General features: G+C 41.6%; 1 non-coding gene across 1 annotated transcript; it reads left to right on the forward strand.

Moving 5' to 3' along the window:
* Nucleotides 1–10,847: 10,847 nt before the first annotated feature.
* LOC122067016 lies at nt 10,848–10,954 on the forward strand. The gene has a single exon (XR_006136549.1). It is a non-coding gene; the product is annotated as a small nucleolar RNA R71 (small nucleolar RNA).
* The last annotated feature ends 14,930 nt before the right edge of the window (nt 10,955–25,884 follow it).

Below are 25,884 nucleotides of genomic sequence, written 5' to 3' on the forward strand. Positions count from 1 at the left end.
TCAGCTGAAGTGCCACCTTAGCCTAGCCCTCCCCTAGCCTATCCCCAGCGGAAGCTCTGCCAGAATGCCACCTTAGTCTAAGCCCAAAAATTACCTTCCCTAACCCAAGCTCTGTCTGAATCCAAATCCAGAAATAACCATTCCTAGCCAGAACACTGTCTGAATACCATCACAATCAGCATCTCTCAAGAAAGGAAGTTACAGGTCAAGACCAGGGACCCACCCCTCTTGACCCAGAATAGGGTTTAAGTTCAGGTATAACTTCTCAACCAACTTGACATAATGTAGACTTTATATAGACCTTGTTTTAGTGTATATAGTAGTTTAAATTTAGTCAATGTATATATGTGTGATAACTTAGCCGTGCATATGGAATAGGAATAATTATGAAAAATGTTTGTTCTTAAGCATCTAGTAGGAAGACCGGTTCAACTGGGCAAATTAGGTGCCTAACACCTTCCCAATTCTGTAACCTGACGCTTACCCTAAATCTTTGGACCAAACCAATTTCCATGCCCTTTTCTCCAGAATTGGGCCTAACTCGAGTCCTAGGCCTATAATCCTAGGTGGCAACTCCAAACCCTTTTGTATGATCCCGATCCCTGTATAGGACCATCATCAAATTCTCATCTCGAATGACGAACTTTATACTCTTGCGAAATAGGCCTCCACGTATCTTCGACCGGTGACACGGCAGTGCAAGGCCCCCAAGTAAAGCACACATGACACACCCCTCCCTTGTTAAAAAGAGAAGGAGAGGAGAGAGGATGGACTTGATGCCCTGCCCCTTTTCACAAAGAGGGTAGAGGTATCTCCAGCTGCTACCCTCACAGATGGGGGAACGAGGTGTGGCACGCGGGGGTGTAGGCTGGCAGGTAGGCGTGTGTAGGCTAGCACAATGGGGGGACACAGTGGGGTATAGCCTGGCATGGCAGAGGCGTGAGGCATGGAAGACGGGGGCGTGCAGTATGGCACGATGGGTGCACATGGCATGGCACCACTGTGGCGCTGGCTGGCATAGCGGGTGCGCATAGCATGCGGGGTTGGCCTACTAGCTAGCTGGCTAGCGTGAGTGACATGATGGGTTGGCCTATTGGTGGGCTGGCCAACATGCACAATATGCAAGGCTGGCCTACTGGCTGGCAAGCAGGCAAGCTGGTTGGCTGCTTGGCTGGCTGGTGCGCACGACATGCGCACGAAAAAATATGATTTTCCAAGGAAGATTACAAGAGATCTGACAGTTCAATTTTGAGTACCATATATCGTTGGAATCATACTTTCGAGTAGTATCCATTCGTATGGTCATCCTAACCTAATTCTTTCACATATAAAAACTCAAAATTGGACCATCTTTTCTTCCACATGGGATTTCTGGGGTGTTTTAGGTCGAGTATGTTTCTGGGTTTCCTAAGTCAATTATCATCCTTGTCGATTGGAAGCAAGAAGTTACATCCAAGATCCACAATTCATCATAGCCGAAGGGGGTGACAAAATTGGGTGTCTACAGGGGGATGAGAAGACTTATAAAGAAGCCTACCTACCTGAACTTCCATACTTGAATTAAAACTTCTTGTTTCTTGTTTTATTTGAAATACTACCAACACTAAAAACCAAATCTGAAATTGGTAGGCCTAGAGAAGACAAATCTGAACTTGAAAACTTATGCTCCACACTTGGTTCTTGTCACTTAGAACTAAGCCTAGAACTAGAGAGTAAAATTACAATTGAATACCATGAAAAAAAAAACATAAAAAAGAAGCTTGCATTCATTAAATAAACATCCATTACGTAAGTGCTTAAACGAAAAAGTAAGAAGAAGACTAGAAGAAGAACTAGAGAAAACCTAGAGAAAGACTAGAGAAAAGAAAACCCTAAAAGAGAAGTTCAGCCCTACCTCCTTTGGATGATTTTTATTTATAGGGAATAGGGGAGAGGGAGTCCAACAATTAGGTTGTGATGAGGTGGAGGGTAGAGAAGAGAGAAAAGGAGAGAATGATAAAAAGGAGATAGGGGAGAGAGTCCTTTCCTAATTAGGATTTTTTTAGATCTAAGGTGCTGATGTGGAGGAGAGAGAAGAGAGAATGGGAGAGAATCATAGGAGAGAGGAGAGTCTCCCACGGTTTTCTTCCTTTTTTTCTCCTTATTTTATTTTCTCTCTCTTCTATCTTGTGCACAAACCCTTTCTTGGATGATTTCTATTGCTTGAACAATCTTCTAATTTATTGAGAAATCTTGTCCATGCCCTTGATCTTTAAGTGGAAAAATAGGAGAGAGAAAATCTTCACAAAATCTCCAAAAAGATAGAAAATATTCAATGCAAGGGGAGGAGAGAGAGTGTATCGCCCAAGTGGATGCTTCCTTCTTTGTTGGCATCTGAAATATTCTCTTGTACCTCTGGGACAACTGCAGAAGGGTTGGGCCTGCATCTCAATTCTGTTCTGGTCCATTATTATTTTTCTGACCCAAAAAGAATAATCACTTGTATGGGTGCCAAAACGAATGTGTACTTTTAATGCAACACGCCCATCTTGCTCAGAATTTCATCCTCTTCGCAGCCATAAAAAGAAATAGGACTTCTTTACTTGTAAAATTAGAGACATGGCACCCGATAGTCCCTGAGGCCTTTAAAATACAAAACCTGCAAAAAGAGAGTAAAACCCAAGGTAGCTCCATTCTAAGTATGTAAAAATGCATGTTTATATCCTAAGATTTCACACATAAATGTGCTCATCAGAATTTCTCCACACTTTGAATTTTATAATCCTTGAGCAAAACAAAAAGAAAAAGAATAAAAAGTCTAACTCACTTTCATAGGAATCACGTTTGCACTTAGCTTGTGCAACAAGCCTTTAAACCCTTAGGTCACCCCTAGTGGACGAGTTGTGTCTTGTGGGTGTTTACAGTGAATATACACCTAAAATTCAAAAAAAAAAAAATCCCAACCTTAGCCAAAGGTAAGGGCCATACCAATCCGGAGCAAAGATAATTCCTCTTACACTTGATCTAGGGACCCCCACACTTGAATTTTTTTTACCCCATATCGATTTCAAGCACAAGCATATTTCTTAATTTGGAACTCATCTTGTCTCTTCCAAAACATCATTCTCTTAAGGGAAAACCACTTGTGAAGTAATTGGGAACCAAGGACTAAGTCGTTGGAGTGTTTTCGACCAAACATGTAACCAAGGCATTGATGACATTTGCACATACTTTCCTATGTGTGGTTTTCTTTCTTCATCTTTATTTTTTCTGTTTATAATTATAAAATCTATCCTAATCCACTACTCTTGTCCTAAATGACATGGTGGAGCAAACACCAGATGCCAAAGTTACTATGTAGCTTCACTTTTTGCATATGCCCACATAGACAGTGATGCCAGAGTTCGTTCAGAAATTTCTTCCCTAAGAGTTTCGATCATGATACCACGCTTCCTGAGGCGCAATGCCCTATCTAGTTCCAAGGAAATCAACTTTTATATCACTTTCTCACACTTATTTAAAATTGTGTATTTTTCAACTCATGCCAATTTAAAAAGAAAGTCTCAACTCCAAATCAAAAGTACAAGGAACCCACAGACTTACACATGGTCCAACACTAAAAAATAAGAGTCTCTTATTTTTCAAAAGAGAATCCCACCTCAAGACATAGGCTTGTTTCTTTTTTTTTTTCCTCAATATGGTTTTTATGCGTACAAGATGGGTACCTTAATCAAAACTCTTACTTTCATACATCAAGCAACCGAATGGTATGATAATTAGCCAAAAGCCCATGTCCAACACTGAAAAACAAGAGTCTCTTATTTTTCAAAAGAGAGTCCCATCTCAAGACACAGGCTTGTTTCTTTTTTTTTCTCAATAGGGTATGCGTACAAGATGGGTACCTTAATCAAAACTCTTACTTTCATACATCAAGCAACCGAATGGTATGATAATTAGCCAAAAGCCCGTGTAGAACTTTATCCTTAGCAAGCTTAAAAAAAAAAGAAATACAAACACTCAAACAAAGGAAAAAAAAAAACAAAAAAAGCAAAAACAAAAAGAAACTGGTTTCCCTCCCCCACACTTAAGTCATGCATGGAAAGAATTAAAAGCAAAGATAATGCAAGGGGGTCATATCTGGTTAAAAGTTAGTCATCTATGTAAAGACCCCTTCACTAGTAGCAGCAGGAAGCTTGAGGAATAGTTTTAAATGCTTACCATTAACCTTCAAAATTACCCTTGTTCCTGGATTCAGAATCTCCACAGCCCCATGGGAATATACATTATGTACAATAAACGGGCCATCCCATTGGGATCTAAGCTTACCAGGGAAAAGGTGCGACGGATAGTTGTATAATAAGACCTTATTAGTAATTGTAAAAGATTTGCGAAGAATGTGTTTATCATGGAAGGCTTTGGTCTTTTTCTTATAAATCCTAGAACTTTCATAGGCATCATTCCTAAGTTCCTCCAACTCAGATAGTTAGAGCCTATGATGAATACCCGCATTAGACAAATCAAGGTTGAGCTTCTTGATGGCCCAAAAGGCCTTATGCTCCAATTCAATCGGTAAGTGACAGGCTTTCCCATACACTAAATGGTAGGGAGACTAACCAAGGTCAATCTTGAATGCAGTCCGATAGGCCCACAAGGCATCAATGAGCCTAAGGGACCAATCCTTACGGTTGGTATTAACAGTTTTCTCTAAGAATTTTTTGATTTGCCTATTAGACACTTCCACTTGGCTACTAGTTTGGGGGGATAATGGGTAGCTAACTTATCTGTAATCCCATACTTTTTCATTAAGGCCCCAAAAGGCCGATTACAAAAATGAGTACCCCTATCACTAATTATAGCAGGTGGTGTACCAAAGTAGGAAAAAATGTTCTCTTTGAGAAACTTGACCACCACTTTGTGGTCATTAGATTTACAAGGTATGACCTCTATCCATTTAGAAACATAACCAATGCCCAAAATTATGTATAAATTCTCGAAGGAATTAGGGAATGGTCCCATGAAATCGATGCCCGACACATCAAAGACTCAACTACCAAAATAGGATTGAGGGGCATAATATTCCTCTTATTGATACGGCCAAAAGACTGACAGGTGGGACAAACTTTGCAAAAATATAAAGCATCTCCAAAAGACTGACGGTAGTCTTCTTAGGTCTAAAGTGTCCACCACATGCATGATCATGGAAAAAAGATAAAATTGAGTGCTGCTCATGATCAGGCACAAAATATCTGATAATTTGGTCAGGACAAATTTTGAAAAGAGAGGATCGTCCCAAAAGAAATGCTTAATATGGGAAAGGAATCGATACCTATCTTGGGTGGACCAGTGATTCAGAGTCACACCCAAAACTAAGACATTGATAATGTCACCAAACCATGGTTCACTAGACACTGCAAGTAACTGTTCATCCAAAAAATTCTCGTTGATTGGAGAATCGACAGTTAAGGAATTGGGAAGCTAGGATAAATGGTCTACAACTAGGTAAAAATCAGAAATTTTTTAGTGCAAACACAATAGCTAAGAATTCTTTTTCAGTGGTAGTATAGTTGAGTTGTGCATTATTTAGGGTCCTACTAGCATAGTAAATGACAGTAGGCAGCTTATTAATCCTTTGACCCAAAACCGCTCTTATGGCAAAATTTGAAGCATCCCATATCAGTTCAAAAGGTTCAGTACAAACAAGTGGTTGAACAATGGGTGCCTTAGTCAACTCCTTCTTAAGGTACTTGAAGGACTCTAGGAACTCTTTAGAAAACTCAAAAGTTTGATCTTTAGCAGGAAGTGTAGTGAGAGGTCAGGCTAACTGACTAAAGTTCTTAAGAAACCTTCTATAGAAGCAAGCATGACCTAGAAAAGATCGGACATCCTTAATAGATTGGGGAGGTGATAAATTAAAAATTACATCCACTTTGGCTCTATCTACCTTAATCCCCTCTTTAGATACTACATAGCCTAAAACAATACTAGATTTAACCATAAAATGGAATTTCTCCCAATTCAAAATCAAATTCTTAGATATGCACCATTTCAAAACTAGGAAAAGATGGTGAAGATACTCAGAATAGATATTCCCATGAATCGAAAAGTCATCCATAAGTACCTCTAAGAATTTTTTGACCATGTCAGAAAAGATGCTCATCATGCATTGTTGGAATGTAGCAGAAGCAAAGCCCAAAAGGCATATGCCTGTAAGCAAATGTTCCATATGGGTATACAAAAGTGGTATTATGTTAGTCATCTAAAGCAATTGAGATCTGGTTACAGTCGGAATATCCATCAACAAAACAATAGTATTCATGTCCAGCTAATCTCTCTAACATCTGGTCAATGAATGCTAATATGAAGCGGTCCTTCCAGGTTGCCGCATTAAGTTTCTTGTAGTCTATACACACTCTCCACCCTGATTGGACACGGGTTAGAATTAGTTCATTATTGGCATTGGGAACTACAGTAACACCAAACTTCTTGGGCATTACATGAATTGAGCTTACCCATTGTCTATCAAAAATAGGATAAATTATTCCATGATCCAAGCACTTTAGGATCTCTTTCTTAATAGCTTTCATCATAACTGTATTAGCTCTTCTTTGGGGTTCTATGGATGGTTTGGAATCCTTCATAAGATATATATGATGTTGCACAATAGAAGGACTTATACCCTTGATATCAGCCATGGTCCATCCTAGGGCTTCCTTGCTGTCTTTTAACACTTTAAGTAATTCCTCTTCCTAGCTAGAAGTCAAATCTGAAGAAATTATTACTGAAAGAGTCTGGTTAGGCCCTAGGAAAACATACCTTAAATTAGGTGGCACCTCCTTAAGTTCTAGCTTAGAGGGCTCAACTATGGTTTGGGAACGGAATTGGAAATGGGTCCTAAGGGCTCCATAGGTGTGTGAAGACTCAAGGCTTTAGAAAAAAAATTTTCACTATTATCATCCAACTCATCCATACACTCTTGGAATTCTGAATCAAAATCAATATCAAAGTTGGTAATTAAATCATTAGGAAAATCCAAAAAGTCCTCAAGCTTATTGATTTCTTCTTCCAAATGTGGTTGCTTGCCTATCCTAAACATGTTAAGCTCAACAGTTTGGTTGCCAAAAGATAACCTTAGGAAACCATTCTGGTAATTGATTAATGCATTACTGGTAGCCAGGAATGGTCTTCCTAGAATAATTTGGATCTCATCCTTGGTTGAGAAGGGCTTGGTATCTAACACAATGAAATCAACAGAGAAAATAAATTCCCGCACCTTAACTAAGACATCCTCAATCATCCCTTTAGGAATCTTAACAGACCTATCTACCAACTGAAGAGTAGTTCCAGTGGCTTTCAATTCTCCCAATCCTAGTTGCTTATACACATGGTAAGGAAAAAGATTCACACTTGCACCAAGGTCAAGTAAGGCATACTCAATGTAGGTGTTGCCTATGACACAAGCTATGGTAGGGCTCCCAGGATCCATATACTTGGCTGTTATAAGCTGAGTAATTATAGAACTAATGTTACCTAAACAGGTGGAAAATAAAAGATCTACAACCAAATCTCCAAAAAGATAGGAGATCTTGTGTTCCACACCTAAAGGAGAGAGAAAGTGGTGCCCAATGTGGGTCCCTCCTACTTTGTTAGAATCTGGACTATCTCTTGTACCCCTGGGACAACTGCAAAAGGGTTGGGCTTGCATCTCGATTATCTTCTGGCCTATTATTCTTTTTTTCATCCGAAAAGAATAATCGTGTGTACGGGTGCCAAAACGAACGTGTACTTTTAATGCAACACATCCATCTTGCTCAGAATTTCATCCTCTTTACAGCCATGGAAAGAAATAGGACCACTTTACGTATAAAATTGGAGATATGACACCCGATAGCCCCTAAGGCTTTTAAAATACAAATCCTATAAAAAGAGAGTAAAACCCAAGGTAGCTCCATTCTAATATATAAAAATGCATGCTTTATAATCTAGATTTCACACATAAATGTGCTCATCAACGACCTCCACCAATGCAACTATTATTAAAACTTATTCTTCTCAGAAATTCAATAAATGATGAAAGAAAAAAGAAAATAAAACACTTTGATTTACTAAAAGAAAGCTAAAAAATAACATGGAACTGTCTCCCCAGCAACAACGCCAAAAACTTATTTGAGATTTAAAAGTAACCGCAAGCATACGGATCAGTGTAGCTACAGATCGAACACAAGGAGAGTAGCCACTTTATTTTTGGCTTCTTTTATTAACGCAAAAGTGTATCAATTAATTATGGTGATCTACTTCTAACTATTGTCCTAAAGCAAATGCATCTAAAAGCGTCCTAACCAAACACATCTAGGAATTTAAATACTTCAAATCACACAGATAAAAAATAAATAACTGAAAATAAAAGTACTGAAATAAATAATAAGAGTGCAACTAAAAGGGAAGACAGTTAGAGAGAGGCACACAAGTAGGTTTCTCTACTTAGCCTGAGGGATGCACTGCAAATAATGCAAGCTTCCCTACTTGACTAAAGGTAACTCTTACAAGGGCTTCACTACTTAGCTTTAGGGAAAGGGAGGTAAAGTAAATAACTAAAAGTAAAGGCAATAAAAGGATGATTCTATGGCTAGGAGGGGCAAAGCCAATGCATCGTCTAGCCAAGAACCTTGGGGGAAAGGTAAAACAATAAAGTAAAATTGAAATTAAAACCCTAAGTTAAGAATGAATGGTAGTAAGAAGGGGGAATGAGAGGGGGGATGAGAAGACTTATGAAGAAGCCTACCTACCTGAACTTCCATACTTGAATTAAAACTTGTTGTTTCTTGCTTGATATGTAATACTACCAACACTAAAAACTAGATCTGGAATAAACCAAATCTGAAATTGCTAGGCCTGGAGAAGACAAATCTGAACTTGAAAACTTGTGCTCCACACTTGGTTCTTGTCAAGCCTAGAACTAGAAAGTAAAATTGCAACTGAATACTATGAACAATAAATATAAAAAAAAACCTACATTCATTAAATAAAGATCCATTACATAAGTGCTTAAACCAAAAAGTAAGAAGAAGACTAGAAGAAGAACTAGAGAAAACCTAGAGAAAGACTAGAGAAAAGAAACCCTAAAAGAGAAGTGTGCCCCATCCCTCCTTTGGATGATTTTTATTTATAGGGAATAGGAGAGATGGAGACCAACGATTAGGTTGTGATGAGGTGGAGGGTAGAGAAGAGAGAAAGGGAGAGAAGGATAGAAGGGAGATAGGGGAGAGAGATTCCAACGATTTAGGCTCTCTAATTGGGGTTTTTTAAGATCTAAGATGCCGATGTGGAGGAGAAAGAAGAGAGAAAGGGAGAGAATCGTTGGAGAGAGGAGAGTCACTTTCTTACTTTTTTTCCTATTTTTTCTCCTTATTTTCTTTTCTCTCTCTTCTATCTTGCGCAGAAACCCATCCATGCCCTTGATCTTGAAAAATCTTCTAATTGATTGGGAAATCCCATCCATGCCCTTGATCTTTAACTGGAAAAATAGGAGAGAGAAAATCTTCACAAAATGTCCAAAAAGAGAGAAAATCTTCAACGCAAGGGGAGGAGAGAGTGTATCGCCCAAGTGGGTCCCTCCTTTTTTTGTTGGCATCTGGAATATTCTCTTATATCCCTGGGACAACTGCAGAAGGGCTGGGTCTGCATCTTAGTTCTATTCTGGTCCATTATTTTTTTCTGACCAGAAAAGTATAATCACTTATATGGGTGCCAAAACGAATGTGTACTTTTAATGCAACACGTTCATATTGCTTAGAATTCCGTCATCTTCACAGGCATGAAAAGAAAAAAGACCTCTTTACATGTAAAATTGGAGATATGACGCCTGATAATCCCTAAGGCCTTTAAAATACATAACCTGCAAAAAGAGAGTAAACCCCAAGGTAGCTCCATTCTAAGTATGTAAAAATGCATGCTTATATCCTAAGATTTCATACATAAATGTGCTCATCAGAATTCCCCCACACTTAGACTTTTCTAGTCCTCAAGCAAAAAAAAAAAAAAAAAAGAAAAAGAATAAAAAGTATAACTCACTTTCGTAGGAATCACGGTTGCACTTAGCATGTGCAACAAACCTTTAAACCCCTAGGTCACCCTAAGTGGACGAGTTATGTCTTGTGAGTGTTTGCAGTGAATATACACCTAAAAAAAAAAATCCAACCTTGGCTAAAGGTAAGGGCCATACCAATCCGGAGCAAAGATAATTCGTCTTACACTTGATCTATTACCCCATATTGATTTCAAGCACAAACATATTTCGTAATTTGGAACTCACCTTATCTCTTTCAAAACATCCTTATCTTAAGGCAAAACCAATTGTGATGTAATAGGAAACCAAGGACTAAGGCATTGGAGTGTTTTCGATCAAACATGTTACCAAGGCATTGATGACAAAACATGATACCACTTGTAAGTGTTACTATATGGATTATTCTGATATAATGCATTAACACTATCATTGGAAGTGCCCCTAGAGGTGTTGGGGCATTCTTCTATGACATGTCTAGGGGACTGGCACCAAACACATATTTTTACCAAATTGGCTGATGATGGCTCTCTAGGAACAATAGCCTCAATCCTTTTGATTAGGCTATCCAAGTGGGCTTCCTTGGCTTACTATCCCAAACAAAAAATATCATTTCCCTTCTATGGTTCTTTCACTTTCTTGGGTTGATTCCCACTCACGGATTTTTTCAGCTAAGTCAAGTAAGCATTCCCATGCCTTTCCTTCATCTGTAAAGGATGTGAATCCTCCAGGGCACATAGACTCTATCATTTGTTTAGTTGGGTAATCAATACCCTCATAAATTATTTGGCGTAAATGCCATAAGTCTAGGCCATGGTGAGGGCATTCTTGGAGTAGATCCTTGAATCTCTCCATAAGTTTAGAAAATGACTCACTAGGCTTTTGCCTAAACTGAAGGAAATCACTTCTAAGCTTATTGGTCTTATGAGTTGGGAAAAAATTCTTGAGGAAGACAACTATGAACTGTTCCCATGTGGTTATGGAATTTGTGGGTAACCCATACAATCACTTCTTAGCTTAGTCTTTCAATGCAAAAGTGATGAACCTAAGCTTAATAGCATCATCAGAAAGCTATTGGATCTTAATTCAAACACATACCTCTTCAAATTCCCTTAGAATTAGGCATGCATCCTTAGAGGTCAGCCCATGGAAGTGGGGCAACATAGTGATGTACTAAGATTTGAGCTCAAAATTATTGCCCTGGGCTTGTGGTAGTACTATGCAAGAAGGTTGGGCTGCTCTAGCAAGGTGTAGACACCCAATTTTGTCACCCTCCTCCGGCTATGATAAAATAGGGATCTTACATACGGTTTCTAGCTTCTGATCAATAGAGATGATGATGGAAACGTTCCCTTACCCAGAACCCTAGAAACCCCGTAGGAGAGACTGTGTCCATTTTTGACTTTTTTATATACAAAGGAATCCATTCAAGATGACCATACATATGGATAGTGCTTGAGAATATGATTTTGACTATATATGGCACACCAAAATCGGACCAACGGATCTCCCGTAATCCTCACCAGAAAAACCCATAATCGCATGCATTATGCACTGGCTGGTAAGCCAGCCCACACGTGTGCTTGCTGCCTATGGCAGTAGCCCATGCCTGCTGCCCATGGCCACAGCCCAAGGCTACTGCCCATGGCGACATCCCAAGGCTACTGCCCATGGTAGCGGTGCATGGCTATTGCCCATGGACTGCAGCGCATGCTACCCAGCCAAGCCAAGCCCTTACCCGTCAGCCTTGCACCTGCCATGCACCTACCATACCCCACCCAAGCCAAGCCCTTGCCTTCCAGCCATGCACCTGCCATGCACCTACCATGCACCATCCAATCCAAACCCCTACCCACCAGCCATGCACCAGCCATGCACCTCCAGCCCGTGCCCGACGCACAAGCTCACGCCCCCGTGCCCCATAGGCTATGCCCCAGCACTAGCCTACCCACATATGCACCTCACAGGCGCATGTCCCCATGGCCCATAGCCCATGCCCCATGGCCTGTGGCCTGTAGCCTGCGCCCCGACACCAGCCTACCCACACGCGTGCCGCACAGGCTTGCACCCCCACCCCTCATCTCCCCCATGGGCACTGGCCTCTGCCCATGCCATATACCTATGTGCTGACCCATGGGCCAGCCCACACATGTGTCGCTGGCCAACAGGCCAACCCATACATGCACGTACTGGCCAACAGGGCCAGCCTGCACATATCTGCGCACCATGTACTACCCAACCTTCCCATCCATGGCCAATGCCCTCACCCCCTTTGCGAACTACTACCCATGCTATGGTGCCGTACCACTACCCGGGTGCCATGCGCCGCACACCCATGACCCTATCCCATGCACTTCGGCCCAATCATTCGCGCCACTAACAACGGCTGAGATTGTTCTTCGGCTGGCCCGATAGGCGAGGGTATTCCCTCTTCACCCACTTGAAGCCAAAAAATCCCTTTTTTCTAGTGTTTCTCTCTCCCAAGAACCCACTTTTTACCCATTGGACAAAAACCTTCCCCCACCGATTTTGGTCCAAACCCCTCTTTTACCCAGGGCATAAAGGTCCTCTCCCCCACTTTAGGCAAGAAACCTTCTTTTGTCCAATGGACGGAGAGGTTCCCCATTTCTTATTGGCCCAAAAAACCTATAAATACCCCCTCCTTTGGATTTCACACACCAAAACCCCATCTCACTCCCTTGTAGTGAAACTCTCCTCCCCTCCCCCTCTTGATTTTCTTCGGGTCTTCGGAGCATTCTTCGTCAAGATCCGAAATCTTGTTTGGATCTTCAAAGTGTTCTTTGGGACTTTGAAGTTCTTCAATCCAAGTTCTTAGTCCGATCCAATTTTTGGCCAAAAGTAGTATGTTCTTCAACCCCCTCCTATGAGTGTTCTTGAGTTTTACCCAAAGTAGAAACCCCACCTTTGAGGTTCTTTGGGTCTACGAAGAGATCTTTGTCAAGATCCAAAACTCTATTCGGTTCTTCAAAGTGTTCTTCAGGGTGTTGGGCATCTCCAATCCATTTTTAGGTCAATCTATTTCTTTTCAAAAATAGTAGTTCCTAGCAGAAGCCCTGTCTGAGTGCCCCTGGAATCTTTCCAAAAATAGTCATTCCCAACGGAAGCTCTGTCAAAGTGCTACATTAGCCTAGCCCTCCCCTAGCCTATCCCCAGCGAAACCTCTACCGGAGTGCCACCTTAGCCTAGCCCTCCCCTAGCCTATCCCCAGCGGAAGCACTGCCAGAGTGCCACCTAAGCCTAAGCTCGAAAATAGCCTTCCCTAGCCGAAGCTCTGTTTGAATCCAAATCCAAAAGTAATTGTTCCTAGCCGGAACCCTATCCGAATACCATCACAATCAGTATCTCTCAAGAAAGGAAGTTGCAGGTCAAGACCATCTTCCCCTGAGCCAGGAGAATCTGAAAGACAGTCTGAGCAGGTACTAATCAGGGGCCCACACCTCTTGACCCGAAACAGGGGTTAAGTTCAGGTATAATTTCTCAACCAACTTGTCATAATGTAGACTTTATATAGACCTTGTTTTACTGTATATAGTAGTTTAAATTTAATTAATGTATATAGGTGTGATAACTTAGCCATACATATGGAATAGTAATAATTGTGGAAAATGTTCGTTCTTAAGCATCTAGTAGGAAGACCGGTTGAACCGGGCAGATTGGGTGCCTAACACCTTCCCAATTCTGTAACCTGACACTTACCCTAAATCTTTGGACCAGACTAAATTTTGGGCCCTTTTCTTAGGAATTGGGCTCACCCCTGGGTCCTAGCCCATAATCCTAGGTGGCGACTCCAAACCCCCATTTGTATAATCTAGATCCCCGTATTAGACCATCGTAAAACCCCTGTCTCAAATGATGAATTTTACACTCTTACGAAATAGGCCTCCACGTATCTCTAAGCGGTGATATGGCGGTGCAGGGCCCGCAAGGAAAAGCACACACGACACGAACCCCTCCCCTCACATGAAAGAGAAAGAGAAAGAGAGGGGAGAGAGGATGGGATGCAAGTCCTTTCCCCCCAAGGGAAGAGAGACATCTTATCATCTTCGACCGCTACCCTCACAGTGGCAACTCCACTGGGGATTAAATGTCAAGCTTTTGATACTTGATGCTACCTTTAAATGCTAGAACATTTTTCACCACATTTGGTTGAAAATGTGTTTGGCTAACCCCATGTTTGTAATTATTTTCACTAACTGCATCATGCTCGAAGTGAAATCATTTGGTGAGGGTACTCCCTGTTATGCTCGCACCCTCGGGGAGGTCAGTGTATAACATACTAAGTTCTCTGAGAGCAAATGATACCCGCTTCCTATACAAGAATGGTAGGTATCATCAAATGGTGAGAATGTTGTAATTGTACTAGCACCCTCGGGGAGGTCTGTGCACTTTATGACATTCTGAGATTGAATGCATCATCAAACGATGAGGATGTCTATATTTGTGCCAGCACCCTTAGGGAGGTCTATGCACTTTACAGCATTCTGAGATCGAATGATGGTTACCCTACATTACACTTTTGCACACAATCACTCACAGTTCCACCACCCCATGGCCAAATGCTTAACCTTGTGTGTAGTCACGAGTAATGGGGGAGGAAGTCACCTCTTGATCCCGTACCTATGAGTATATCAAAAAGATCATGTACCTCACGTATATAGATCCTGTCAAGGAAGCCTTGTTAGTCCTATTGCTTCCACCGTATGCTTGCATCATGTATAAAATAGATGAAGAAGCTAGGAGCGCGACAAGCTAACAGTAGAACTTGTTTACGGTCTTGAAAAGTAATATCCCTATATTATATTCCCATCATAAAGAATGCTTTCCTAGGTGGGTTTCGCACAAAAGGTGTCCCTCCTCCTTAAGGAAAAAGTCCAAATACGTGACTCAAGGGCAATCCCATCAGAGTCACGTCAAGTCTGGAGAAGTCTTGAGAAAATCAGGAGGAAGGACATCTAATGGGAAAAAGAATAAGAAAAGCATGACTTTATTATGTAGAATCTCTTATGGGAATATTCTCGACAAGCCATTTGTATGAATCTCCTGCTTATGACACTGGGTGGACCAGGGGCATCGAACCCTATCCACCCCTTATTATTAAGCGGACTAACTTTGGATGGATCACTGGTTGTTTATCTAGTGAATCTGTGAACAAGGGGTTGGAAATTCAAGAATCCTAAAATAAGCCACTTTTGGTTCAAGCACAATTCCACATCTCAAGTATTCTCTGTAGTCCCTTTGGATGCTTCAGGGTAATCGGTTGACTCGCCTAAGTCCAGTGTCACTTTCATTGTCTACTCGAGACTGTCTACCATCAAGTGATTATAGCCCAGTTAGTATGGATCCACATGACTCTGAATCACCCGAACAAGCCTGGGTCAGTCCCTGGAGACCTTGCAAACAGAAATGGCTGAAGTCAAGATAGGGATAGCTCAGATATTGCATGCACTTTAGAATCCTCCCAGAACTGATCCCAGGAATGAGTCAGCACCAGATACGGGAGATGTGGATCAGAATGGAGCTACAGGTTATTGTGGGAACTCTTCTCAGGTTGAATTAGGAGAACCAGAGCAAGTTAGGCCAACCGATGAAAGAGGATCTGCAACTACTCGCTCAAATGGTCAACGAGGGGTCTATTCCAAGGTCCCTTTTCCCAGGGTAGTGATTGAAGATGAGGAGGAGGAGTTTGCCACACATGTGCGAATGGAGCCTCCAAAGATGGAAAAAGAAAGGAAACTCAAAGAGCAATTAGAGAAGTTGGAGAACATGATTCGAGTGGGAAAAAGCTCAAAAGGCCTAGCAGTGGATTCAGAGGAAATGAGTTTCTTCTCCGGGGTAAGAATTCCCAAAAAATTTAAGTGGCAGAATGATAGGTTTGATGGGTCAGGAGAACCCAAGGCTCATCTCAAAGCCTTCTTTAGCATCGTCAAGTCGTGGCAACTCGCAGATAACCAGATGGGGCAAACTTTTATGCTAACCCTATTGAGACTAGCACTAAGGTGGCTCAGATAGTTGGAGTCATCCCAAACTCAAAATTGGGTGACGGTGGTGAAAGCCTTCACCAAACAGTACTCATAAAACACCGAAGTGGATGTGAAGCAACGATAACTTGAGACTTTGAGGCAACAGCTTAGAGAAGGATTCACCACCTTCTTGATGAGGTTTAGAGATAAGGCCGCCAAGATGGCTGATCAGCCTTCAGAAGCAGAGCAAGCAGAGATGTTGATAGAAAACCTGTCAAAGCCCTATTATGATGTTCTTTACTATCAGCATTTGCAAACTTTTGAGGCCTTAATAGCAACCGAAACACATATGGAGAATAGAATTTTGAGAGAGGCCCAGTATCAAGGGTCCTCCTAAGATGCAAGCAACAACACCCAAGTTGAACAGGGAAAGGGTCCAGAAACTGATATTGTGAGTGCAGTTCAATAGTAAGTCTCACTAGCCACTTCTTCACAGCCCTTCTTAATAAAAGCAGATGCACCCGCCCAAAAGGCCCGTCGCCCAAGAAGGCAATTTTTTTAATTTGAGAATGCCCGTAACGGCCACATATGAGAAGTTAAAGAAGCAAGGATTGCTAACGACAATGGCTCTAAGAATGATCAGCAACCCTCCTCCAGTTTGGTATAGGGATCTTGAATATTGTTCCTAACACACTCAGAAGGGGCACAATACTGAAAGATGTTTGGGTTTACAATATGCAATTCAGGACTTGGTAGACAATGGAATTGAGGTCAAGGTTAAGCAACGTCCCAATGTTAATACCAATCCACTCCCTGATTATGTGAACAATCTGGATGAAGAAACTACAAAGAGTGATCCCACTTAACTCATTGTACCTAGAGTTCAGAAGAATCATATGAATTCTTGAGCTTATAGGCAAATCATGAGTCAAAGGGTTGTAATCATAAGGACTCCCAGAAGAACAATCAGAAGATTCGACACCCGCCATTCATCCTTCCTCATCAATAGAAGGGTCCACAGCACTATATTACTAGCCCCCACCATACCTTCCACCTTCACCATATTATAAGCCTCCGCCATATCATCAACCTTTCCCCCACCATCAAAGTGGAGGAACCTCTTCATCCTATCACCCCCAATCTTCATATCCTACCTCCCATATCACTTCATCTTCATACCATCCCACTTTGTATCCCTCATCACCCTCATACCAATCCTATTCTCAAGGTTCAGTGTATAACCGAAAGGAAGGATGGACGGATACGTACAATTGGAAGGATATTCTTGCACTATCAGATACCCCAAAAATGACCTCATCAACAGGGTCAATGAATGCATTAGGGGAAGAACAAGAGAGTGATCCCAGTTCTCTAATTCAGCCTATTATATCTTCAGAGGACGATCTAGAGGTAATTGAGGAGGTTACAATTGATCTTCTTAGAGTAATAACCACATTGGCCATAGGGGAACAGGTTAAGGAACACATCTCCCTAATCCACATAGGGAGTGACACAGAGGATGATGAGCCAGGACTGGTCCAACTTCAAGCCATTGATGTCAAGACCAACTCTATGAAAATCTTTTGGTCCATACGCTTTGAATACTATGAGCGTTTGGATGCCGGAGAGTTTGATGGTCTAGAAGAACCTGATGAGGAGCTAAGTGAGGGGAAAATCAGGGAAGAAGAGGATGATGATGATGATGATGAGGACTAGAATGAAGATGAGAAGGATGGAGATGACTTTGATTCTCAAGAGGATGATGGGTATCCAGACTGGGATGACTACCAAGGGCCTTGGTATAATGATTATGATGATGAGTTAGAATACTACTCACCAGAACATCAGACATGTTTTTTAGTCTATACTATTGGCGGTGATGATCTAATAGCTGATCCGACAGGTGGTATTTACCCTTCCCTCTATATGGGAGGAGATGATTCTACGTCAAATTCAAAAAGTGATAAAGGATCTAGACATCCGATGCAAGTTTATCTGGATGAACCCGAATCTGCATTAGAGATGGAGGAAAAGCTGTGTGAAGTGTACTCCAACATATTGAGAATACAGGAGAGGGTGGAAGAAATTGACAACATGCTAGGTGAAGTAATTGTCAGTGATCATTACTACTGTGAGCAGTTGGATGATCTAGAGAAAATAGGGCCAGATGACACTTTCGCAGAGGCTGTAGGTGCTGCATTCCAACAGCTTTCCAATATAGTTAAGAAGCTATGAACTAGGGCTGTGGATATTTATGGAGGACCTCGACTTCCCACCCCATGCAAGGAAGCAGAATAAGAAGAAGAATATGATTCTATCATAGGGATAGTCACTCTAACAAAGAGTGATGATGAAGACTGCTATCCCACGAAGATTATTGTAAAGAAACCTGACGACATGATGGAAACTAGAAGTGGGAAAGACTACAAGGGCAAGGCTCTAGCGGTAGAACAGTCAAGGACTAATGAGGCAGGAACTAGCAGCACAAAGAAAGAGCTGGAGAACCCAGTCTTGGCTTAACTCAAGAAGTCCCAAGCAAACATTACAATTTGGGGATTGTTGATGGCATCCCCCACACACTGTGAAGTAGTCTTGAAGTCCCTCACTAATGTACAGGTGCCAATCGAAATAAATTCAGCACATCTCGCATATACAGTAAGGGCAACATATGCGGTGCAATCTCTGATGTTCTCAGATTTAGAGCCTCCCAAAGGGGTCCAGCACAATCGAGCTCTCTATATCACAGTAGAATGCCTTGACAAAGTGGTTCCCAAGGTTCTTGTTGACAATGGGTCCGCTTTGAATGTGCTACTATTGAGATCGGCAAAAAGTATTGGCATCAACTTGGAAGAAATGAGGCCGACCACCCAAACCGTATGGGCGTATGACAATACCAAGAGGAAGATCCTTAACATCATTACCCTTGCTGTAAAGATTGGCCTAGTGAAGTTTGATATTGATTTCCAAGTCATTGATATACCAACGGCCTTTAACATGCTCTTGGGAAGGCCTTGGATGCATCCTACGAAGGCAGGATGGGAAGGTGATCACAGTAACTAGCGATCCTGAAGTGATTAATACTTTGGCCAATATTGAAAATGGGGAAGAACAAGACTAGGAAGTCCAACTAAATGGTTTTGAATTGGACACAACTTGTGCAGCCATTGCCAAAGAAACACCAAAGGAGGAAATCCCAGCTAACTATGAAGCCATCTGGAGTCCACTGGTGAATCAAATGATGAAGAATATACAATATTTTTTTGGTATGGGACTAGGTGAATATTATCAAGGAGTTCCAAAGTAGCCTAGTTTGGCAGTGAACAAAGGAAAGAATGGTCTCGGGTACACTCCTCCGACCACCTGAGGGTAGAAAGTGTTGAGGATGACTGAGAAGGTCTCTGTCTCTTACTACCCTACTCTCAATGGGTATTTTGTAAAAGAAGGTGAGGATTTTTCCTTTTGTGAAAATATGGAGCCATGGTTTGATGAAACCGTCGTAAAAATGTAACCAGGATTTGAAGTATTTTTCCAAGATGAGTTCGACTGGGTGACTCATGAAGTTAAACAATAGAAAATGCTGGTCAATGAAAGTGATCAAGACAGTTGCATCCCTGGGATAGCAAAAATTGCACTAATTGAGACTGGGACTTCCTCTGGTGACCCTACAACATTGATCCAATCAAAGGAGACACCAAGTCCTCGAGTCCTCCTAAAAAGAGAATGGGAAAAGAAGAAAAGACTCACCTAGAGTCTGTCGCTTCCCATTGATGTGAAAGGTTTCATTTTCTCCCTCCTACGAGAGCCAAAAACTCGAGAGCTGCATGAGCTCAAGCCTCACCCTTTCAGAGGAAGAAGCACGTATGCAAAGAAAAGGAAAGCATAGAGAATGATGGTCTGTATGTACTGTGCCCAAACCAATTACAATGGGAAGGCCAGTGAAGGTGGTCAAAGATGTGACCGAGGCATTGGGATGGCATCCCTCAACAGGCTTGAAAAGATAGACTTCATAGAAAAGGGATTGAGCAGTCTCCACTAATCTTCACCCCTTAGAAAGTTTGGCTTCCGAGAGCATGAGATTGACCAGTTGGTATTCGTGAAGAAGCGAGCACCTATCCAGAAGAACTATTGTGCCACTGAAGAAGTAGCAGCAACTTTTTCAAAAGGAGAAGAAGGCCTTTTGCCACACCTCCTCATTCATCAAGCCACTGAAGCGCTCTTGAACTAGACAAGCATTGGAGAAAACTTCAAGTTTGCTCATGCTATTGAGTCAACCAGCCTGAATACCCCTGGCGAAAGCATCAAGCCCGTTATCAAGTCTGTAGTCGAGTCTGTTCTTTATGATTTTGTGTCAACCTCCCCTCTTAAGGAGAGTCTAAAGTCCTTGTATATCGAGTCCGGTACTCCTTCTTTCATGGATGAAATTTCTGATTTTGAGTACGACTTGCCTCCTTTTTCTGATGATGATCTTAATAAATATCAAGAATCAATAAAATAATGCAAGCCAAAGAAAGCCCAACCCATCCATGAGGATACTCAGGTTATTAATCTAGGAACCGACCAATGCCTTCGAGAGGTAAAAATTCGCATCACCCTTGATGGCAAAGAAGCAAAACAGATGATTAGTCTTCTGAAGGAATTCGCCGAGGTCTTTACATGGTCTTATGAGGTTATGCCTGGTATCGACCCTAACATCATGCAGCATCGATTGCCGACTTACTTTGGGGAAAAGCCTGTAAAGCAGAAGCTCTAAAGAATACGGCCAGAATGGAGTGAGAAAATCAGAGAATAAGTTATGAAATAGTGGAATGCGGGGTTTCTACAAGTGGTGAGGTACCCCCAATAGTTGGCCAACATTGTACCAGTACTAAAGAAAGATGGTAAGGTACGAATGTGCATGGACTTCCGAGATACTAACAAAGTGAGTCCTAAAGATGACTTTCCATTACCTCACATTGATGTATTAGTGGATAATACGACAGGACATGCTTTGTTATCATTTATGGATGGATTCTCGAGATACAACTGAATAAGCATACACTCGGAAGATCGTGAGAAGATAGCGTTCACCACTTCGTGGGGAACCTATTATTACAAGGTGATGCCTTTTGGACTAAAGAATGCCAGGGCCACTTATCAGAGAGTAGCTACAACCATATTGCATGACATGATCAACAAAGATGTGGAAGTCTATGTGGACGACATGATAGTGAAGTCAAAAGATTAGCAGGGGCATATTCTTGCACTAAGGCATTTCTTTGAAAGAATCAAGAAGTATCAGCTGTAGTTGAATCCTCACAAGTGTGTATTAGGGGCAACAGCAGAAAGTTGTTAGGTTTCTTGGTGAATGAAAGTGGCATTGAAGTTGACTCTATCAAGATCAAGGTAATTCAAGAAATGCCCACACCACGGACTGAGAAGCAAATACAAAGATTTCTGGGTCATATCCAGTATATTAGCAGATTCATAGCTCAGTTGACTACAATCTGTGAACCAATTTTCAAGTTGTTGAAGAAGGATCAGTCCACAAAATGGAATAACCAATGCCAATAAGCTTTTGACAAGATCAAGGGATATCTCATGAACCCACCAGTATTGACACCGCCGGTGAAAGGAGAACCACTTCTGTTGTATCTATCTGTGGGAGAATGTTCCATGGGCTCTTTGCTAGCCTAGAAGGAGACAAAAGAAAGGGCAGGCCATAGCTGATCATTTGGCTGCCCATCCTACAGAAGATGGAAGATCCTTAGATGATGCCTTTCTTCGATGAAGGAATCAACGCAATAGATGAAGAAGACACAGTTAATGAATGGTAGTTATTCTTTGATGGAGCAGTCAATCTGAAGGGATGTGGTGCGGGAATATTGCTTGTTACTCCTGACGGTCTTTATTTGCCTTCATCATTCCACCTCGACTTTCCCGGTACCAATAACATTACTGAGTATGAAGCTTGTGCTTTGGGACTAGAAACAACCCTAACCATTGGGGTTAAAAGGATCAAGGTGTATAGAGATTCATCCATTGTCATTTGTCAGACGCAAGGAAAGTGAAAAACTAGAGATGAAAAGTTGAAGCCATGTCAAGAACATCTGGAAGAGGTGATTGAACACTTTGAGAAGATCTTGTTCGAATACTTCCAGAGGGATAACAATAGGTTTGCTGTTGCCCTTGCAACCTTGGCTTCTATAGTAGAATGCAATCCTATGGCTAGGGTCCGACCATTCTTGGTAGAACAAAGAAGCAGACCCATTTATCAGAATTTGGTGAATTCTCTCACTATGGATGGTCGGTCTTGGTTCGCTCACATAGTGGATTTCATTAGGGAAAGGCAAATACCCGGTGGAAACAACTGACACAGAAAAGAAGTTTCTAAAAAGATATGCCACCCAGTTTATTCTTCAAGAGGATCTTTTATACAAGAGATCCTATGACGGAATACAGTTGTTGTGTGTGGATGAAGAACAAGCTATAATCATCATGGGGGAAATTCATCAAGGTCTTTGTGGACCCCACATGAATGCTAAGATGTTATCCAAGAAGATTCTCAGGCTAGGATACTACTGGAACACAATGGAAGCAGATTGCATGAACTTTGTCAAGAAATGCCACAAGTGTCAGATATTTGCTAACATTATACACATCCCACCAACAGAGTTGCATTTGCTTAGTTCACCTTGGCCATTCTCCACTTGGGGCATTGACATCATTGGAAAGGTTGGCCCTAAAGCATCCAATGATCATGAGTTCATCTTGGTAGCCATAGATTATTTCACCAAGTGGGTGGAAGCTCAGTCCTATGTAGTTCTCACATCTGCTAAGGTAGCCAAATTCATCCAGGAAAATATCATTGCGCGATATGGAGTACCTTGAGAATTGATATCAGATCAGTGATCCCATTTCTGGAGTAAGATCGACAAAATCTGCACAAAGTTTGGTATCAAAAGACATCATTCTACTACTTATAGGCCATAGACCAATGGGGCAGTGAAAGTAGATAACAAGAACATCAAAGTCATCCTGCAGAAAATGGCAGAAAAACACAAGGATTGGGTTGATAAGTTACCCCTTGCCTTATGGGCATACCGGACTTCTATACGATCCTCGATGAGGGCCACCTCTTTCTCTTTGGTATATGGGCTTGAAGTGGTTCTACCCGTGGAAATCCTGGTCCCATCCCTAAGGGTGCTTCTTGATAGTCAGCTACCTAAAGAATAGTGGGTGAAAGCCAGACATGACGAGCTCAACTTTCTCGATGAAAGGAGCATGAAAGCCATGGATAATCTGAAGAAATATCAATTCAGAATGGCCAGGGCCTTTAACAAGAATGTGAAGCCTCGTCACATAGACGAAGGTAAACTTGTTCTTCGAGAACAAAGAGCCCCAATTTATGACCCAAGAGGAAAATTCAGGCCCAACTGGAGCAACCCATTCACCGTTGAAGAAATTCTACTAGGAAAAGCTGTGAAACTCATCGACTACAATGGTGAAGAAATACTCAGACTGGTCAACATGGATCAACTCAAAAAATATTGTCTGAAAGGGAAAATAGCCTAAACTACGCTAGACCTAATTCCTTTCGAGGGATACGTAGGCAACATGACATGTGCAAGTGCAGACTCAACCATCTAAAGGCAATAAATTGGTTCCTTGATTAATAATCAAAGTATCTTAAAAGATCATCATATTTTGTGTCCCCTAAGAGTCACCATTTGGCATGAAAGGCCATTAGGTATTTGCCATCCACCCATTGGTCCGCCACTTCTCATCCAGGATTCTATCCCCCCAAAAGTCACCACCCGACACCAGTTTATCAAGGTCAGTTTATTCTCCATCCTTGATCAGTCAAAATAAATAAATAAATAGCTTGATGCAACAGTGGTAAAGGCTTATTTGAGTCATTAGCTAATGACTAATTCTTTGATAAATCATCATATCTCTTTTGTTTGTAATGGTTTAAGGAAAAATCATGAGCTCAATGGATTAGATGTTGAGGAAATGGACATTGGACATGAGCATGAGGGAGCCAGGATTGTTGGATTCTATGAATGTGTCATTTCTCGACAAGATTGGATGTGTGAAGGTACATCACCAATTACTCCGACAAGTGCCTCAACACTGGGATGCCAGCCTGCATGTATTTTAATTTGGATTAGTAGAGATCTGCCCAACTCTCAAAGAATTATGGGTTTGTATGTTATCTCCACCCAAAGGCAGTTTGCTCCAACCATCTTTGAGGAATGATTACTTAGAAGAGATTCAGGACTTCTTTGGATGGAAAGAAGAGGAAGTGAAGCAATTTCTCAGGTATAGAAAGATCGACATTTTGAAGGTGGCCTAGATCTTCATCTAATATCTACCAATGGGAGGAATCCATCAATAGAGATCACAAGATGCTTATTTACTTTGCATAATAGCTCGTTATGTTCTCCGTACTCCCAAATGTGGTGCACCGTCCGTTCTGATTGAGGTAGTAAAACAGTTGAAGAAGTGAGGTGACATCATCCCTATGGTTCTTGTAGAAAAACTCAAGGGATTCGATGACATAGGCCATGGCCATAGATTTGGACTAGATCATTATCAAGGGAGTTCTGCTATTTTCCAGATTTGGCTCCTTGAGAAACTAAAGTTAACCAAGCCATTAAAAGGAGGCCCACTCAAAGTTCTTTGCCACCAGGATAAGAGGGAAGTTCCAGAATTTGACCTTATCACTGATTGGGAGATGTACTTGTAGGAAAGGACTGCAAGATATTGTATGGAGGTGCCCAGGGAGGCCACAAGAAGATTTTTTTATTAAGACCCTAGGTTACGATTCTATCAGGTTGATAGGATTGACTCACACATCCTTTTATCTGCCTATGTACATCAGCCAACAATATGGGCTCAAGGAGATGGACCCAGAAGAGTCAGTGAACTTTCACCCACCTCAAGAATTGTCTCCCTACCTTATTACTCACCTATCCCACCTATGGTAGGAACATTTTTCTTCTTTTCATATGATTCACTTGGTAATAGAATGAGGAAGTATTTGGATTCTCGTGTAATCCCGATTATTCTAATTATGACTTGAGTTATAGAATTGATTATGCCTGAACATTGCAAGCAAACAAAAAAAAAAAAAAAAAGAGAGATTTTCTTTGTGCCAAAAGTAAGTTTTCATAAGATGCTGAAATAAAATGATGAACAAACAAGGGGAGGGAAAAAGAAAGAAAATATCCATGTGTTTGTGTTTTCAATAAATGCAGGAACAAATCCCTATAAGTCAAAAGCCGTCATCTGAGCCGTACTCTGAACCATCCTCATGGAGTATCGGGGAATCTGCGGATGCTAGTCCAACCTACTCTAGCCACTAGGTCAGGTCCTGAATCAGTGCGTCCTGCCATGCAATCTCCCAATCCTTGGCAACTATCACCTCACACTGGCCATAGTCCATCCTCCTAATCTCAGCATAGACCTCTAGGGACACCTGAGAAAGAGTATATCAGCTAGAGGAAATTAAGAGTTAATTGGAGGATGATCAGATACTCACATAATCATAAGGAATAGGCAGGCCAAGGGAAGCGTCTACATCTGTGTTTAGTTCCAGAAGATGAGGGAGACTGGGGTTGGCTACTTTGGGATAGGTCCAGGCAGGGAAGCCACGAAAGTGGACATTAGCAACCCTGAGAGACCCGCTGGCACTAGTAGAGGGTCTTGCTTGTGAAGGATACGTAGCACTAGCATGCAACAGAATAGCAGAAGGATCTACACGTCTCACTCTCCCCTAAAAAGACATCAGTCAAGACCAGAACAACAAGGGATTTGAAGGAAATACTCATGAAAGTGTAACATACCATTGGACCATCAGGACCAAGAGGGGTGCATACTATA

Source organism: Macadamia integrifolia, unplaced genomic scaffold (genome assembly GCF_013358625.1).
Source record: "Macadamia integrifolia cultivar HAES 741 unplaced genomic scaffold, SCU_Mint_v3 scaffold267, whole genome shotgun sequence".
Classification (NCBI taxonomy): domain Eukaryota; kingdom Viridiplantae; phylum Streptophyta; class Magnoliopsida; order Proteales; family Proteaceae; genus Macadamia; species Macadamia integrifolia.